This window comes from Balaenoptera ricei, chromosome 11 (genome assembly GCF_028023285.1).
Source record: "Balaenoptera ricei isolate mBalRic1 chromosome 11, mBalRic1.hap2, whole genome shotgun sequence".
In the NCBI taxonomy this organism is placed as follows: domain Eukaryota; kingdom Metazoa; phylum Chordata; class Mammalia; order Artiodactyla; family Balaenopteridae; genus Balaenoptera; species Balaenoptera ricei.
The window spans coordinates 76,590,448-76,604,933 of NC_082649.1; positions in this window are offsets into that span (position 1 = coordinate 76,590,448).

A 14,486-nucleotide genomic window follows, 5' to 3' on the forward strand; every position below is an offset into this window, starting at 1 on the left:
GCACTGCTTTATCAGCCTTTGGGAATCTTAGCCATGAATATTTTAGGTGGGACATTGATTCTCAGGAGGATCTCATGCTGCTGTTCTGCTGAGGCAGAAATCTCAAAGTATTTTTTTTTTTGGTAGGACAGACACCCTCTGAGATGTGGACAGTAAGAGAAATCTTCATAGGTTTCTGGAGCAGAGCCCTGCCTGCCAAGAATAAATCCAAACTGGAGACTGTTTGCAATGGGCCTCTGTGACAGAAACATTTGCAATCATGTCACTGAAAATGTTTGTTTTGCTGGGTCTACATGGCAAATAAGATACAGATCAATGAGCAAAGAAATGGCTTGCTGAGTAGGCTGGACATAGTTGATGAAATGTTTGCTGGAAGCATGTACCATAAGTTTTGCTTCTGCACCCCATCTAGGGGTTGCCACGCTGGCTGACAGCATTTCCAGCCTCAGCGTTTATGAGAAACGAGCTGAAGTATTTGTCATCATTAAGGCTGTAGATTGTTTTCTAGACGTGTTAAACCTTCTGATCATATTGAAACTCATGGAGTTTGACCCACATGCCTCTTGAAGTTTGGATCAGATGGAGGACACCTATCCTTTATTTTTATGGAATAGGTGTGTTCCAAAGAGATGCCAGTAAAGTACATTGTATAAAGTAAATCCCATTTCCCCACTGATTTAGTTTATAAAATTAGGGATGTGTACTCTGGAAAGAAACCCACTAAATGTTTGGTGAGGAGGCAGTTTAGGTGGCCTCCACTGCAGTCTCATGGTGCATTCCTCCAAATAACATCATTCATGAATGCCTGCAGAAGATATAGTGCCTTAATTTTCTAGTATGCAATTTCCCTGCACCAGGGCTTCTCCCTAACCACTGGACATCTGCTCTGTATTCCATATACTATAAGATTTTTGTCCAAGCTGGGAATTTCCTTATACTATATTCATGATTTTAATCTCCTCTTTCTCCTTTAATCTGAGTATTTTATATCATTGGGCCAGGCTGGGTCATGATATCATACACCAGTTTAAATCTCCAAAAACATCATGGTTGTTATAACAGCATGCAAGTTGGAAACCCCAGTGAGTATATGGGCCTAGAAGATACTACACTATTCTTTTAAAATCAAGGAGCAACACAGGAGAATAATACCTGATAAATACAGTTACAATCAACTGAAAAAATCTCCTAGATTACAACTGTGCATATTCATAAGACATGAATGAACTGAGGAAAAGTGAGTTAAAATTCACTAAAATAATAGCCCTTACTACAAAATTACATAAAACCACATGTTGTTTACTCTTCAACACATTGTTTTGGGTCTAGGTAAACATGAGTTGTTAATTGCCCTTTGATTAATGAACTTTATCTTTTCTTCATGGTTGATTTGGGAGAGAGTGGGCACTTGACCTGTAGAAGTTTGTGATGAAGCCTCTGCTTGGTTAGTAGCAGTGAGCACAACATTCCCTTGCCTGTGAGGGAAAGAGAATATTTTGAGAAGCGAGGAAAAGTAACTTCTGATGTTAACTAGATTCCTCAGAGCGATAATACCTAGATTTGGTTTGTTTTCCTGAATTTTAATAAGTGACATTAGGGTTTGTTCAATTTCTCTCTTTCCAAGTTTTATTATATGCATCCAGAGAGAATGATAAAAGTTCTATAGTTACAGAGACTTAGGATTTCACAGATTTACTTAAGCTCGTTATAGTGTACCTTGCTGTTCCATGAATCCAGTTCCTACGTGGATCACGTCTCATCCTATGTGTGCTTAATGAGGTATAGTGTTTTCTTCTCGTTAGAGCATAGAAAGCCTCTCCTGCAGTTGCTATCTGCCCCACTGACATCCCTTTGACAGAGAGGTTCGTAGCACCACGCTGGGCCTCCTTCTCTAAGACCTTACATTTAGTCAGCACTCACCATGTGCCAGACACGGTGCCAGACACTTTCCTTGCATTTTCCCAATCAATTTCTCTACCCAACTTATCACCATGTCACAGATGGGGAAACCAAAGCTTCAACAGTTGAATTAACTTACTCAAGCCCACATAGCTAGTGGTAGTCGGCTGAGTAGGAACTTGAAACCAGATCAGTCCCTGCCAGGGCCCATACTTGTAATCACTTTTCTCAATTGCCTCTTTCTCTGGTTGCCATTTAATACCAGGCTATTAGACTGTGTCATGTCAAAATGGGCATAATGCAAACTGTCAAAATAAGGCATTCCATGGAGAAGTTTGCAAAGGAATCGTGACCAAGTATGGACCTCAGCCACGTTGAAATTTCTGTGCTTTAAGACACAAAGAACATCGCAGATTTTTTTTTCCTTAACAGACTTCATGATAAGTTTGTCGTGTATCATTGACCTAAGAGAGGACAATAACAATCCAGAAGGGCACTTTCATTTCTAGGATATTCTAAAAATAATCCATTTGATTAATAGCTATGTCCATGGAGAATAGAAGTCCACACTGGGGCTGAGGACAGGGGTATAGTTCTTACCCTCCCTTCCCAGGTGTTTCTCAAATGGATCCACTTAGTTGGATCACCTACTTATTTCGACTTTTTCATTTAACCTTTATGTATCCCTGGGATTTAATTTATTCAGGGTGTATAACCTCAGCTCTTGGGATGTTTTTGCCCAAAGCAGGATAGAGATAACCATTTCTCTCAGAAATAAATCTTGGTGGACTTTGTACTGCAGTGTAGGATATTTACAAGTCTTTGAGATAAACACTCAATTAAAATATGGCAACAAAGGTCATCTTGAGGCCCAGGGACCCTGTCACTATCACTACATCACTCAGTTATCCAGTTCAGAGAATGGGAAAGCTCTGAGGGTGGTGACCAGGTGCCTCAATGTGATGCTTAGGTGGTGTTAACTCAGGGCAGTTAAATAACCCATTAGTTTGGGGCAGGAGAAATGGGAATTGAATTGATTGATCTATTTACTCAAAAATTTGGCTTTGGGAGCAGCAAGTTTTTCCTTGAAGAAAAGAAACAGTGTTTCTTATTGAGTTCTTATTGAGATAAGGACTCATCTATCTGAGACATAACAGTCTTTCTTAGAGGGTGATGGACAGAGTTTACCTACCCTAACTTTTGATTGTGTTTTCCGAGCATAACAGTTTATAAACGTTTGGGTAGAAAATTTCAAGTATAGTGTTGTAGATCAGGGGTCCCCAGCCTCTGGGCCATGGACCAGTACTGGTCTGTGGCCTGTTAGGAATTGGGCTGCACAGCAGGAGGTGAGCAACAGGCAAGCGAGCGAAGATTCATCTGTATTTACAGCCGCTCCCCGTTGCCCGCATTACCGCCTGAGCTCTGCCTCCTGTCAGATCAGCAGCGGCATTAGATCCTCATAGGGCCATGAACCCTACTGTGAACTGCGCATGCGACGGATCTAGGCTGCACGCTTCTTATGAGAATCTAATACATGATGATCTGAGGTGGAGCTGAGGCGGTGATGCTAGTGCTGGGGAGCGGCTGCAAATACAGATCATCATTAGCAGAGAGGTTTGACTGCACAGAGACCATAATACATCAACTGCTTGCAGACTCATATCAAAACCCTATCAGTGAGAGACAAGTGACAAGTAAGCTGCATCTGGTGGCAGGCTTTAAGTCAGAATCTGACACTTATTTTAGTCTGTGCATGTCCCGCCCATCATCTTGTCTATCACTTCCTTCCACGTCTCTTTTCTGCACTGCGCACTTGTCTCAGTCACAGTTTCGGTAAGTCCACAAACTAACCCTAGCCAAAATGAGTTAAAAACAAACATTGCTGGAGAGCTTCTTTGAAAAGGGGGAAAGACCCAATGATGAGACAGCAGAAGACTCTAAGACTGCCAACAAAAAGAAAGCTGCATTTAAAAGGAAATACCAAGAGTCCTACTTAAATTACAGGTTCATTGCAGCAGGTGATTCACATTCTCCAAGCCCGCTTTGTATAATATGGGGCGACCAGCTATCCAAGGAAGCCATGAAACCTTCAAAACTGCTTCGCCACATGGAGACCAAGCACGCTGCATTAAAAGACAAGCCTTTGGAGTTTTTCACAAGAAAAAAAGCGTGAACACGAAGAACAGAAGCAATTATTAAAGGCTACCACTTCATCAAATGTGTCTGCACTGAGAGCATCATTCTTAGTGGCTAATTGTGTAGCTAAAGCTAAGAAGCCCTTATTTTTGGTGAAGCTTTTATTATTGGTGAAGAGTTGATCCCGCCTGCTGCTAAGGACATTTGTCGTGGACTTTTAGGAGAGGCTGCAGTTCAAAAGGTGGCACGTGTTCCTCTTTCTAGCACCATAACTAGATGACTTGATGAAATAGCAGAAGATATTGAGGCACACTTGTTGGGATTAATGAGTCACCGTGGTACGCAATCCAGGTTGATGAGTCTACCAATGTTGACAACAAGGCAACAATGCTTGTTTTTGTGCGATATATTTTTTCAGGAGGTTGTGCATGAGGATATGTTATGTGCACTTTCGTTACCAACCAACACCACAGCTGCAGAACTATTCAAGTCTTTGAATGATTACATATCAGGAAAACTGAATTGGTCATTTTGTGTCAGTAAATGCACGGACGGAGTGGCTGCCATGACTGGTTGGCTTTCGGGTCTCACTACTGAGGTCAAAGAGGTCGCTTCTGAATGTGAGTCTACGCACTGTGTCATCCATAGAGAAATGCTGGCTAGCCGAAAAATGTCACCTGAACTTAACAACGTTTTGCAGGATGTGATTAAAATTATCAACCACATTAAAGTACGTGCCCTTAACTCACGTCTGTTCATGCAGCTCTGTGAGGAGATGGACGCAGAGCACACACGTCTTCTCTTATACACAGAAGTGAGATGGCTTTCTAAAGGTAGATCACTGGCCAGAGTTTTTGAGTTACGAGAGCCGCTCCAGAGATTTCTTTTAGAAAAACAGGCACCACTGGCAGCACATTTCAGTGACACAGAATGGGTCACAAAACTTGCTTACTTGTGTGACATGTTCAACCTGCTCAGAGAACTCAATCTGTGACTTCAGTGGAGAACAAAAACTGTTCAAGTGGGCAGATAAAGTGGCTGCATTCAAAGCCAAACTGGAATTATGGGGGCGGTGAGTAAACACTGGGATTTTTGACATTTCAAACATTAGCAGAGATTTTGAAAGAGACTGAGCCAGGGCCTTCTTTCTCCCAGCTGGTGTATGATCACCTACCTCAGCTTTCAAAAGAGTTTGAGCATTGCTTCCCGACCACAAAAGACCCCCGAACTGGGAAGGCATGGATCCGCGACCCATTTGTGAATAAGCCAGGTGAATCGACTTTGTCCGTGCTAGAAGAGGATCAGCTGCTTGAGACCACAAATGATGGTGGCCTTAAAAGTATGTTTGAGACAACTTCAAATCTCCATACATTCTGGATTAAAGTCAAGGCGGAATATCCTGAGATTGCCACAAAAGCACTGAAAAGCCTGCTTCCATTTCCAACATCCTATCTTTGTGAAGCAGGGTTTTCTGCAGTGACAGCAATCAAAACAAGATCACGGAGTAGACTGGACATAAGCAACACACGTTGGTGTCACTGTCTCCCATCACCCCAAGATAGGACCATCTAGTTGCAGGAAAACAAGCTCAGGGCTCTCCCTGATTCTGCATTATGGTGAGTTGTATAATTATTTCATTATATATTACACTGTAATAATGATAGAAATAAAGTGCACAGTAAATGTAATGCGCTTGAATCATCCCCAAACCATCCCCCTGCCTCCCCCACCTCCCCAGTCCGTGGAAAAATTGTCTTCCACGAAACCGGTCCCTGGTGCCAAAAAGGTTGGGGACCGCTGTTGTAGGTGATGATGATAATAATAATAATAATAGCCACAGATTCCTCCCATCCTCGCATACATGCAGCTTTGCAGTGTGAACTCGCTGTCACTCCTGGCAAGAGTTGGAGTCACTTTCTGTACCCGCTTGAATCTGACTGGACTTCTGGCTTTCTTTGACCAGTAGAATGGGGCAGAAGTGATGATGTTGTAGGAGTTCCAAGTCTAGGCTGCAAGAGATCTTGTAGTTAATCTTCTCATGCTTTTCCTGTTCTGAGGTCTCCATGTGAAAAAGCTTAGGCTAGCCTTCTTGAGGAGAAGAGAACATGGAGAGTAGAGACGTCCCAGCTTTGGCTCTATAAAGTAACCTGCCTGCCCACAGCCCATTCAGCTCCCTTTGATTCACCAGCTGCCTCCGGAATCACCCAGTTGACCCACGGACTTGTGAACAATAATAAAATAGTTGTTATTATAAACCTTTAGTTTGGGTATGGTTTTATGCAGCAGTAGATAATGGTCATATATAGTGTCATCCTAATTCAGATACACACTTTATTTTTTTTTAATATTTATTTATTTGGCTGCTCTGGGTCTTAGTTGCAGCACATGGGATCTTCGTTGCAGCATGCAGGATCTTCGTTGCGGCAGGTGGGATCTAGTGCCCTGACCAGGGATCAAACCCGGCCCCTTGCATTGGGAGCACAGAGTCTTAACCACTAGACCACCAGGGAAGTCCCCACATATACACTTTAAAAATGTAAATGTATGTCTGGATGGTGGGATTATAGGTGATTTTAATTTTCTTTTTTATACTTTCATATATTTTCTAATGAACCTGCATTACTTTAATAATAAGATTAATAATAAATGATATTGAACATAATACTGAGTTTTTTAAAAGGGTCATTTCAAACAACTAGTTACTGATTGGGCAACTCAATCACTTTCGTTAGGGAGTCCTTAGAACTATATGTTCCAGTTATCCATTTTTGTCTGACAAACCACCCCGGAACTTAATGACAGAAAACAACAACCATTTTATTATGCTGATGATCTTGTGGATCAGAAATTTGGCCTGGGCATAGTGAGAGAGGCTTATCTCTGCATCTTGATGATTGAAGTCTCATCTGGGGTACTCACATGGCAGGAAATGGTTGAGAAAGCTCACCTGGAGTCATGTGCCCAAGGGCCTTGGTTCTAGCTGTAGGCTGGTTGCCTTACTTCTTCTGTGTGTTGTGGCTGGTGGAACTGGAATGTTTAAGAGGGCTTCTTCAGTCACATATCTGGTGCTTGAGTTGAGACAGGTGAAATATCTGGGGCTGGCCAGGACTCACTCTCTGTCTCCTCAAGGCTTTTCCACATGTCAAGTTTGAGCAGCAAGGTAGTAGTCAGTGTAGTCAGATTTCATACTCGATGGCTGACTTCACCCAGAGTAAACATTCTAAGATGTGAAAACTGTAATCCTTCTTATGACCTGGTCTTAGGAGACTCAGAATGTCACTTCTGTTGCATTTAATTGGTTGAGCAAGTCACTAAAGCCAGATCAGATTCCAGGGGAGGAGGATTACTGCTCAATAGGGTGGTAGCAAAAAAGTTATGGCTATCTTAAGGCTACCAAAGTCCACCCTCTGGCCACAAATTATATACATGCCTCCCACAAGCAAAATACACTCACTCTTTTCCAAGGACTCCCCCTCCCAAATTGCATCACATTACAGCATTGACTGTCAAGGATCTCTTTATTGAAATCAGATCTGGATGTGAATGAGTCTCTTTGGATATGAATCACTGAGTGCAGCTTCTTGGGTACAGATTCTTCTTGATCTGAAGACCTGTGAACTACAGAAACAAGCTGTTTATACCTACACACTCTCAACACACGATGGTGAGAAAGGCACAGTATTGCCACAGTAGATACTTCTATCCCAAAAGGAGGGAAGTAGAGGGCCCGTGGCAGTCACTGCTTATAGCAGTTCTGAAATCCAGCCACGTACGTGTCATCAGTGATTCTTCTTGGAACAGGGAATGTGTGGAATGAATGTTTGTGTCCTTCCAAATTCATATGTTGAAACCCTACCCCTCATTGTGTGATAATATTGGGAAGTGAGGCCTCTGGGAGATGATAAGGTCATGAAGGTCAGTGTCCTTATAAAGGTCATGAATTGGTCACCTCAGGGAGCTCTCTCACTCATTCTGCCATGTGGGAACACAGCGAGAGGCCTGCAGCCAGGAAGAGGGCCCTCACCTGACCATGGCCTCAGACTTCTAGCCCCCAGAACTGTGAGAAATAGATTTCTGTTTATAAGTCACTCAGTCTATGGTACTTTGTTAGAGTGGCCTGAACTGCCTAAGACAAGGAATGTTCCCTTGATTGGGGTTCAGTGCTACTTCCTGGGAATAACTCCTGCTTTGGAAATTATTTCCTTTGTATCAGCAGATTGTATCAGGCCTCCCTGGGTTTGAATTCTGACTCCATATTTACTAGCTATGTGACTATACAAGTTATTTTATCTCTCTGAACCTAAAGTTTATCATCTATAAAAAGCATATAGTAATACCACCTTATAATATTATTATGGAGATTAAATAAACCACTATATGTACTTACCATGGTACCTGGCATCCAACAACTGTTAGTTTTCATCTCTCTGTGATATTATGTTGAGCAGTGGAAAAATTGTCACAGGCCTTAAGAAGACCACAGGAACTCCCTCAAACAGAGACCACATTGGGGGAATCTCCTATAGGATTACTGAACCGTGAATTGGGGCATGTTCCACACAATTGTTGAATAATGGACTTTTATTGCAGAAAGGAAATTTTGAAAGAATCTAATTAGCTCAGTTACCAAAAAAGAATACCAAAGGCTTCAGAACTTACCATGCCTGATTTCACTGGATGCTGTTCTTTAGCCTCTAGTGGCATTGTTTGTTTCACGGACTACAATTTTCAGTATAACTTTATCCTTTCATCTGCCATAAAAAAGCTGTTGTGAACAGAATTCCTAGTGTAGAGAATGGCACCAAAATTTGTCTGACCGGCTGAAATGTTTGCCCCTGCCATCTGGCTCAGAGTTGAGCAGTTGTTCAGAAGCCTCCGTAGATTCAAGAAGTTGACTGAGATCTTGAGGTGGCAACACAGTGAGAGGAGGATACAGTATTTAATGTCAACAACTGAATGCAGAAAAGGAAGCCTGCATATGGTTGGCGTGGCTCTATGGTCTTGTAACACAGCCCTACTGAAAAAGCCAATGAGATGTGATCTCAAGCACAATGTTTGGATCATTATACCAGGTGATTTAAAGAAATTCCATTGCACTTATAAATAAATGCTCATGAATAAGAAGGGAAATCAAAAAATTGAAAAATATATTCTTAAGTTTTACTATAAAGCTACCTCCCCCACCCGCCCTCTTTTTTTTTTCCTTCTGGAACGGTACTTAGTGAGACAGATAGGTAGTCAGCAAACACAACCAGCAGTGTCAGTGCTCTGTCCATATACCCTTAATCCCTTTACTACATCATCTTCCATCCCTTTGTCCCTTTACCATCTTCATGTACTCTGGCTCCCCCTGTGTTTTCCCTTCCCATATCCAGCACCAGGATCTCTTTTCTGGAGAACTGCACACAGACTGCTGCTGCCTACTTTGCTGGTGTAGACGGAGAGCTAAAGTGCCTGGGAATTTACATCCCTTTGGGGGCAGCCCCTCACCAGTGGCTGAGTGGAGTACAGTACTCTTAAGAACAAGTCTGAGGGGCTTCCCTGGTGGCGCAGTGGTTGAGAATATGCCTGCCAATGCAGGGGACACGGGTTCGAGCCCTGGTCTGGGAGGATCCCACATGCCTCGGAGCAACTAGGCCCGTGAGCCACAATTACTGAGCCTGCGCGTCTGGAGCCTGTGCTCCGCAACAAGAGAGGCCACGATAGTGAGAGGCCCGCGCACCGCGATGAAGAGTGGCCCCCGCTTGCCACAACTGGAGAAAGCCCTCGCACAGAAACGAAGACCCAACACAGCCAAAAATAAATAAATAAATTAAAAAAAAAATAAACAAAAACCAAGTCTGAGGAGCAACTTCCACTATCTATAGACGCCTCCCCGCCCCCTGCAAGATTAAGCCAAAGTTACTTTCTGTGGGAGTTTGCTTGATATTTTGCCTTTGCTTGGCCTCCTTATCTTCACAGTCCCACTTTCCATGACCCTCCCAGTTTTTTTTTAGGGAATACTTTCTAACAAATCATTTTCACCTGAATCTTCATCTCAGGGTCTGCTTCTGGAGAACCTAACCCACAGATAGCATGGAAGATGTCAAAATTACCTTTGAAAATCCATTATGTCTCCCATAAGTACAAGAAACATGGCTTATGTATACAATCCTAAAAAGTAGATTTTGCACACTAAACTTTGGGAACCACCAAAATATATAAAGCAAGGAGTAAAATAAGATTCTGCATGGAGATATCTGGGTCCTTAAGAGAGTTTGCAAATCTGAGGCAGTAAATGAAGATGGATGGAGAAATCTAAAGGGTTCTGCTTGACTACATGGTTTATTTCATTATGTCTTAATATTAAGCCTCTATAACTTGAATACATATTAATAGATTTGCTTGTGTTATTGTTGAGAAGGTTAAACAAGGTTATATGGGGAGATCAGGTTCTAAAATCAGCAGGGAATTTAAATGCACATACAATGATATTAACCTGTGTCCTTTAAATTTTATTTATTCACAACATATATATTGAGCAAGTTCTATGTGTTGTGTATTATTCACATTATTCTAAACACTGGGAATATAGCAGTAAACAGAACAGACAAATCCTTGCCTTCATGAAGCTTGCATTTTAGTGGGAGAAGGGATAGCAAACAAGTTATTATATTATACGTCACAATGGAGAGAACCACTATGAAGAAGAATAAATCAAGATAAGGTAGGTAGAAAGGGCCAGGGAAGGGGTACTTTTTTATTTGGGTAGTCAACGTGGGCCTCACTGAAAAGGTGACATTTGGATAGAGACCTAAAGGAAGTGAGGAAACGAGGCGTGCTATCTGGTGAAAGATCATTCCAGGTAGAGGGAAGAGTGTGATGGACACAGGTTTTCTTCTAGCGGAACGTAACTGGCTACAGTCAGGTTGCCACTGTCTGGATCCACAGCCACATTTACATGGAGGTCACCCTTCTCCTGAGCCTCTCCCAGCCAGTGACGGAGCATAATCGGGTACATATTCCATGAGATGGGGAATGCCTCTGACAGGCAACTGTGACTCGAAGACAACCCATTGGCCTACCAGAAGCTTCCTTAGGACTGCGCTGCAGTCTGAAACCTTCCTATGCAATCCTCTTGGCTTTCTTTCTCCTTCACAGGTGCCAGCCTGGCATTGTGGTCAAAGGCCCTTCCCACCTTCTCCCTCTCCATCCCTTTTATCCTTCACCCACATTTCCCCACAGTACGTTTCTTGCTCATCTGATTCCATCTTGACATCTGCTCTTGGAGGGCCCAAAAACCAAACAGCAGATGTGAAGGAGTGAGGCAGGAGCATGCTGGTGTCGTTGAGGATCATCATGGCCAGGACGGCAGGAGAAGAACTAGAATCGGGGAGGGTGGTAGGGAATGAGAAGAGAGACAGAGCAGGAGGCCAAGTCCTCAGGGTCTGGCAGCCCTCTTAAGGACCTAGAGTTTTACTCTAAGACAGGGACACCTTTGGAGAATTTTGAGCAGTGGAGAACGTGATCTAACATTTTAAAAGGACCATTGTCACTGCTGCATTGAGAACAGAGGATAGGAGGATAGGGCAGAAGCAGGGAGACCAGTTTGGGGGCCAGTGAAGAATTCAGACAAGAGATGATGAGCTTTGAAGGAGGTGGGTAGTGGGAGAGGTAATGAGCAGTGGATGGACTCTTGATGTATTTGAAGATAGAGCCGAAAGGATTTGCTGAGAGTTTAGGCATGAGGTGTGAAAGAAAGAGGAGCCAAAGATGAAACCAAGATTTTTGGCCTGAGCAAATAAAATTAGCATTTACTGAGACAGGGAAGACTAGATATTGTGAAATATTATTATAGATTTCGTAGTTTAAACTGGTTTCTCGCGCCTGTGTGCTGCCAGTGGTGCTTTGTTGATACTTCTTTTCTTTACAAATCACACTCTTCATACAATGGTTGCTGCTGCCACCATTGCTACCTATCAATGAATGTGTTCTTATTGCCTACTCCCCAAACCATTACAGATATATACGATATTAAAATAAATAAATATATGTATGTATTTATATTTCCTATCTCTCTCATTTAATTCTTACAACGACCTCATTAGAGTAGCCCTAGGTTGTTGTTTTATTTCTTTTGGTCTGAGGTTGTATCAAGAGTTAGTGCCAGACTCAGAACTGAATCCAGGATGGTGTGACTCTAATGCTGTGCTCTTCATTATGCTGTGTGCTTCCTTCTGCCCTGTGTGGCCCTTCTGTAACTGTTTTGTGTTCACTACCATATCCCTATCAGTCTGTATCTTGAGAACAGGATGGCATTCTAATCAGCTTTGTATATGCCCCTTCAACTACTGTTTCCTTGCATAGCATAGGTCTGATAATTTCTTGTGGCATTTTGTGACTTGTGTGTCCCTGACCCTCTCCTACCCACCTTGTAAGTGACTAATGAAACTTTCTGGGAATTCTTACAGATGATCATATCTGTCGGCCTGATAATATCCAGTGGCTTCCTTGCTTGCCCCTTACCCATCTAACACTGTGTGGCCCCACTCCAAACTTGGTCCTTGGACTTGAACCCCCAGGTGTCTCTGGGCTCCATCTGCCCCTAAAACATCAGGGAGAAGACCCTGTGTGAAATCTAGAACCCTAACATCTCACTAGTCATGATGCTAATGTTCTTGTTAAACAGAGATTTAGGCACATTCCATTATTTGCGTATACATTCTCTTTCCCTGAATATCTGAAGGGCTCCCTTTAGCCAACTGAGTTACAACTTGAAAACACTTATACTATTTGACATATATGAATTATACAAGCAGGTTGCATTTCAACTGCAAAAGAAAAGCCAGCACAGCAAAAAATTAACTAATTGCTGAAACATTTTTTCCTATCCATTTGCAATCTTTTATATAAACTTGAATGTTAACTTCTAATTATTTGGCAACAAAGTGCATTTGCAAAGATCCACCTTCAAAATGGCCAGCACTTTCTGACACTCGCCAGCTAATAATAACTCTGGACTGTGGACATCTGATCAGAATTAATTGTGGCGGACTGGAGTCCTGCAAATGTTAAAATGTCTTTAGTTTTACAGACCATTAGGTATTATGGTTCAGCAGCTCTGCATTATTATTAGTAAGCTCCTTGAATCTCAAGGGAGGCAGCACAACAGACCATTGTAACCTTTATAAACTAAATTAGAATTAGAGATTGTGCTTGTTGATTGTGAGCATTAAGAACAAGATACATAATAAAAATAACACCCTCTTTTGTATCTACCAAACAATTTAATATATAAAAAGCTTGCTTTGCCTGAGAAGTAAAAATAAAGCAGTCAGCCAAATATAAAATATCCATCATTTGCAGGGGAAATATCTGACAAGTTTAGGGAGTAGACTGACAAAGAAGGAAACCCTATTAAAAAGGTCAGAACATAATTCTAGTGGATAGAATATGGGCCAAGAAGACATTAGTCTCCAAATCAAGGTGAAGGTTTGTAGCATAAGTCATATCTAAACTTCTAAAGGACTGAGGGGCTAGATTTCTACATGTTACTGGTTCTTCCTGTATGTTATTTGTTCACATTACAAGTGGAACAGCTTTATTATTGGGGACATATCATAAGATGAATATGTAGAATTTTCCATGGGTGGATTGTCAACACTTAAAATGGTCAGACCGCCTAAAGCTGGGATAGAGCAGAGGGTGGTGTGTGGGGGGGAGGGGTGTTAGGTGGGGTGAGAAAGAAACTTGAGAGACTTGGCATGTGTCAACAGACCATGGCAAGAAACAAGAAGTAGCTTCCAAAAACTGTAAAATTAGATTGGATTGGTAGAAATGAAGTGATCTATTATCATCTTTAGCAACAAAGAGCATCCCAGTACACAGCTGTTGACCAGCTCTAGGTTATTCTTAGTGTCTCAGAGACAGTAAGGCATTCATATCAATTTTTCATTCATTTAGCATCATTTATTGCGGGCCCTCCATGTATTAAGTATTGCATTAGAATGCTAGGGCAAGGCTGGCAAGTCCTGGTACTGGTGCTGATACTTGCTCATTGTTCCCATGGGAGACATCACCAGTCAACCACAACATTAGTCCCATTGCTTTTGGTCATGGCCTCAGCATCTTTTTCAGCACAGATATGTTTACTCACTACTGTCGGAGACCACATGGAGGCTAATCAGGTAACAGAGTGAAAGCTAGAATGAAGTTAGAAGGGTGGGGATAGAGAAATGAATAAATTTGAAAGGTACTGAACAGGTACAAGAGACGGGACATTATTAATGACTGAATGATGTCTGGGGATGAAAGTTGCTGGGACAAAGTCAAGAATGACATTAAGGTTTCTAGCTTGCTCAACTGGATGGATGGTAACACCATTCGTTGAGATTTATGAGGAGGAAGAACATCTGTAGGGAGAAAGATAAGCTCAGTTTAAAGTACTTTGAGTTTTCGGTTCCCGTGTGCCC